Source organism: Muntiacus reevesi, chromosome 11 (assembly GCF_963930625.1).
Source record: "Muntiacus reevesi chromosome 11, mMunRee1.1, whole genome shotgun sequence".
In the NCBI taxonomy this organism is placed as follows: domain Eukaryota; kingdom Metazoa; phylum Chordata; class Mammalia; order Artiodactyla; family Cervidae; genus Muntiacus; species Muntiacus reevesi.
In genome coordinates, this window is record NC_089259.1 from 70,202,242 (window position 1) to 70,208,427 (window position 6,186).

Consider the following 6,186-nt stretch of genomic DNA (forward strand, 5'->3'; position numbering starts at 1 on the left):
AGAAGAGCCTGTCGGGCTACAGTCCATGTGGTTGCAAGAGTCACTTATGGCTTAGCAACTAAACAACGGAGTGAGACAATATGATGTCATGTACCTTCTCATGAGGCACGATCAGACATTTCCAAAATCAATGATGGAGTATTTCTGGCCAAAATGTTAAGCCTGAATCTGTTCAAACCTCTCAGCCTAATTTCCACTTTAGAGGAACTATATGGAAGAGAGGACCAAGTTAGACAATGTTATGAGAAACACCCAAACAGATTCAGGACCTGGGGGTGTCTGCAATAGAGGCAGCCTGAACTTCTGTAGGTTAATGACTTGTGGGGAAAGATGTTGGGACTGTCCTAGATTAAAAGAGATTCAAGAGAGGTAGCAACAAAATACAATGTTAGAGCCTTGACTGGATCCCTGTTTTTAAAAACCAAAAGCTCCTAATAGCTATTAAGGACATTTTGGGAAAAACTGGGAGGAAATTTGAGCATAAATGGGATATTTACATACACTGTAAAACAGTTGAAATTAATTTAATTAAATAATTTTCTCAGTTGTGATAAGGAAACTGTGGTTATATACGAGAACAGATTTATTTTTTGCAGATGCATGAAGTTTAAAATGTCTGTGACATACTTTCATATGATTAAAATATGGTGCATAGATTTGGCAAAATTATTGAAAAGAAATTGAGGGTTTAGAAGAGTTCATTACACTATTCTTTCAAGTTTCATATATGATTAAAAATTTTCAAAATAAAAATTTTTTAATATTGTAAATTAGGAGAGAGCTTAAAATGATATTTGATCTTAGCACAACAATTTTCATGCCATTACGGTCTCATTATGTTTATAAATGAACCGTAACGTCTATATATACCAGTTATTTCTTGTATTCTATTTGCACAATTTAATTTTCCTGCACAAGCATACTTAATTTTTCCTTTATGGTATTGTGAATATGCTATAGCTTAATGACTATGTCCGTGGGCTCTGGAGTAGCTTCTTTGTTTCAGTTTTCAAATTCATGAACAAGTACTTTGTTCTTTTTACTACTGTTTCCCCAAGGCTTAGAACACGCATAGGTGATAGAGAGTGGTCAAATTATACTTCAAAAACTTTTAATTTTGGAAAATTTCCAGACTTACAAAAAAGTTACGAAAGTGGTGGAGTTCCACTTCACCTTCACCAAGCCTCCTTAAATGTTAGGCTCTTTATAACCATAGCACAATGATCAAAACAAGGTAAATAACATTGAGAAGTGCATAATCTACATCAAATGATACTTTTCAAATGAATCTGTAGAATAAACAAATGTTAATAATAGTTGCTACCTTAAGCACATAAACCTCAGTAAGTGTTCACTCTCACTTATAATAAAAGCTTCATTCTGATTATTTCAACCCTCTAGAGTTTCTACATACAAGGGGCAGAGGGGTAAAATCTTGTGGGAAGCAGAACTAGGGGACTTGAAGATGCATTTACAGAGCAAACATTATTTGTGTTTAGCTTTCAGTTTTTCTGGCACTGTTATGATACCTGCCCTGACAAATTGTCTAGGTCCTGGATCACTCTAGATTAAACATAATAGGGTGTTTAACACAGCACTCCATCCTGTGCTGTAAGGATTTATTCAAAGTTTATTGAACACCCATTATAAGCCCTGAGCAAACCCGTAACTCAATGATCAACCAACCAACCAAATATGTGAACAAACAGGCTAACAACCAAACCAAACAACAAAAACGAATAGAAAAACCCTTCCCTTCAAGGAGCTTTCAGTCTAGTTGGTGTAAAAGATAAACAACCAGGGATAAAAATAACTAGTAAAGCAAATGTAATCACAGAAGTCATTTCTCCAAGACCCTATGAATGTCTCAGGGAACCAGGAGAAAGCTCCTGACTGCAGGTAACAAAAATTACAGAGAAGCTAGCAGAATTCTGAGGAGCTGTGTTCATGCTTCCACCAAAACAAAGCATCACAGTCTCAGAATGTTGGGTTTCCTCATCTTGGAAGGATCCTGCCTCAAAGAGCAGATGGAGTCTTAAACAGTCCTTTACATGCTGGCTCAGGGCTTCCTGCATCAGGATCTTCCTGATTTTAGCATCCCAGACTCTTGGTGACGCCTGCTCTCCCTTGCCTGTCATCAGATCTTTCTGGACCTTAGACCAGCAGGGATGTTGGCCTGTATTACCATGACAAGGTTTTTTTAAATCCTTCCAACATCAACATAATATCACCTGAGCCCATTCCGGGCTCCAATTTTGTGTCTGCTGGGTGACAGCAGAATGTTTCACATGTCACCATAAAGTAATATCTCTAACAGACATCTCGGACTTTCTGGTCTTATTGCACAAGACGGTTCTTTTCTTAACTTTCTGTAGATGGCTCTCTCATGCCGTGTATAAACGGAGACTACACCATACTCAAGCAAAAACAAGCAGTAACATTATTCTCCATTTGCTGCTCTCCAATGCACCACTGCGATTTCTGGGTGCTGAGTTTCTAGTGAGGATAAGAAAGACATATTGCACAAGTTCTAGTATTATATTCAGCTTTAGCCAAATGAGGATTGAGGCTCATGCTCCTATTAAAATCAAATCCTCATATATTTCAAATGCAGTAAAACAAAACCGGAAAATATACTGATAACTAAGACCAAGACATTATCAGGCAATCACGATATCTGATTCATGCTTTGGGAAATACAATAAATCACATTCTGATTATAGTATTTCAAATTGGTAGACTAAAGAGTCCATTATGAATTAAATATTTTCTTCTCAAAAACATTGAGTCTATATAACAACTTATCATTTTCATGACTTTAAACATAGCATTTAAGTTGCAGTCATTTAATCACAGAGTCTGTGCAATTGCTTATTTTGAACATAACTATGGTGAATATGTAACAATTACTTTTCAGTAACATAAATGAACATCTCATATCTTTTCCCTTTAATTTGAATATGTAAAATTTTCAACTGAGCTGATTTACATGGGGTCATAGTTATAAAACATCCAAGAAATATCTTTAAAATCAATGCAAAACAAAAAAGGTACATATGAATGAATGAGAATAAAAAAGCTGCAGCCACGAGCTATTAAACATGTAATTAAAATGGATTTATCACTTTTGGCTTTGATTTTTTCCCCTCTCTGTTATTGAATCATTATGGGAATCCCTTGAGTTCAATTATAATTATACACATACACATTATAATGTTTCACATATACATACAGTACATATATAGTCTTTAAAGCTGAAATAATAGAACAATATATATGCAAATTTAAATGTGTAAAATCCAGGTAATTAAAAATTATGATTCCCAAAGCAGCATTAACATACAGATAGTTATGAATCACTGCACTGTATATTAAATTTATATCACAATACATCTCGGTGGTGAGGTAGATTTATGGTGTATGTGGTGAATTCTTTAAACTTCATAACTTACATTCTTAAAGTATTAGGCATAGATAGATGTCTATGTTTAATAATTCTATTCTATATTTATAGGCTTTCTTTGTGTCCTGGACAGTCAATCACTTCCTGCACCAGATCCTCTGCCATGCAAAGTAGCCCTAGATGATTGCATAAGTTTAAAGGGCTATAGTGACATCTCATGACCCTGTTCCCTTGGCCACAGATGAGATAAAGGTGCAAAAAGATGCATAAAGCTCCCTCCCCAGCTTTATGCAACGAATGGACTTGTCAAAGGCCTGAGTGGTGATTAGAATTGAGAGTTTTGCACAAGAGAAGAGCAGGTAACTCATTAGAATAATCATATTCTCTGATTGATTTTGAATGTGAGCTTCAGGGAAAGCTAAGCAGTTGGTAGGTGGAACAAAATTATTAAAAAGGTGAGAAGAAGCTGAAAGATGTCAATAGGGGGAAACTGCTAGAAGGATGCGTAAAGTGCATGTTCCCTGAGATGGCAGCAAGGTAAGCTAGTCGCTAGAGCTGGTTCTCCACAGTCTTCCAGGTGAGACTCTGTTATGAGTTGAATTGTGTTCTTCCCAAAACAAATGGGTGTCCATTATAGCTCAGTTGGTAAAGCATCCTCCTGCAGTGCAGGAGATCCTGATTCAATTCCTGGGTTGGGTAGATCCGCTGGAGAAGGGATAGGGTACCCACTCCAGTATTGTTGGGCCAAAACAAATGTTGAAGTCCAATCACCTGGTCCCTATGATTGGGACCTTATTGGACAAAGGGTCTTTGCAGATGTCATCAAGTTAAGATCAGGTTGTTAAGGTGGGCCCTAATTTCATGTGACTGCTGTCTTCATAGGAAGGGAAGAACGCTGTATGAAGGCAGGGGAGGAAGAGAAGAACACCGTATGAAGATGGAGGCAGAAACTGAAATGCTGCTGCCGCAAGCCAAGGTATGCAAGGAATGGCCAGTAAACACCCAGGAGCTGGGAAAAGGCAAGGAAGGGTTCTCCCTTACAGGTTTAAGGCACCTTGATTTCTGACTTCAAGTCTCCAGAACCATGAGATGATACATTTCTGTGGCTTTAAGCCTCTCAGTTTGTGATACTTTGCTCTGGTGGCCCTAGGAAACCAATCTGCCTCTTTGAGTCAACTTGCCCAAGTTTCCTGTCCTCTCATGAAGGAAGATTGGTTGTCTGACTTCTAACAGTACCAGTGAAGTTGCTCAGTTGTGTCTGACTCTTTGTGATCCCATGGAGCCTACCAGGCTACTCCATCCATGGAATTTTCCAGGCAAGAGTACTGGAGTGGGTTGTCATTTCTTTCTCCAGGGGATCCTACTTACCCAGGGATCGAACCCAGGACTCTCACATTGCAGGCAGACACTTTACTGTCTGATCCACTAGGGGAGCCCTGTCTGACTCCTGGATTCCATCAAATATGAAGTGAACTGACTCTACCATCCTTGAAACCAAAATATGAGTATCAGCTGGATCCAGGACTGTATGCAATGGAGGCTGACAGAAACGGAAAGACACGTGGAACTGGTTATAGTGATGAGGCAGGATAACGGCAGTGAGAGTTCCCTCCATATCATGGCTGATGTACTGGTCGTCTGCACTCTATGGTGATGGAAGAATTCATTAAGCCATAACATGCTATCTCTAGATACTTATATAACATGTCCACCAAAGGTAAGTCTTAAGAGGGTTTTTGTAACTCTAAAGACGAAATTCCCTGGAGAATGAAATGGCAATCCACTCCAGTGAATTTCCAGTTCTTGCCTGGAAAGTTCCACAGACAGAGGAGGCTGGTGGGCTACAGTCCAAGGGGTCGCAAAGAGTCGGACATGACTGAGCACACACACAGGTCCAAAAGGCCTATAGAGTTGTAGGGTCAGCTGAATTCCTGAGTAGTCCATATCTCCATGCAAGAATTTAGGGCATAGGTGGCAGAGTTTGGAATCTAAATAATGAGAAAATCTGGGTAATAGGAGAGGTTAAATGCGTTGCTCAAGCTCATAACAATTTTATGGTATGTATATTATACCACAATTTAAAAATGGATAAAAGCACTTAGCTTATCATGAGTCAGGCAAAGAGGAGTAAAGTTAATTATTTGCAATGAAATGCGAAAGGATGTATCCGGGATTAATGTGTCAACATTTAAGGCTGAAGTTGGAACAAGATCAGTGCCCAAAGCCTGGTATTCTCCACCAAATGTGATCTATTGAAACAATGAAGGATTTGTCCCTGTGGAAGTTTTATTATTACAGTGTTTATGTTTTGCTGAAATGTCCTAATGGAGAATGGAACAAAAATTTAGGATAGTCTAATCTTTATGATCTCAAAAAATGGGGAGTGTCATATTGCATCTAATACTTGGAAGTACTGGGGGAAATAAAATGATAAAAGACATAAAGAGGTAGCGATCAAGTACTTATTTACTTTCTAATACGTTGCCTAAAAGAACTCACAGAATTCAGTTCCATAGTGTTTACCTGAAATAGGCAGTTTGTTTATCTGAAATACGGGCTTCCCTGGTGGCTCACGGGGGAAAGAATCTGCCTGCAGTGTGGGAGACCTGGGTTCGACCCCTGGGTTGCGAAGATCCCCTGGAGAAGGGAACGGCTACTCACTCCAGTATTCTTGCCTGGAGAATTCCATGAACTGAGTAGCCTGGCAGGCTACAGTCCATGGGGGTCGCAAAGAGTCAGACACGACTGAGTGACTAGCACTTTACCTGAAATATGAAACAATA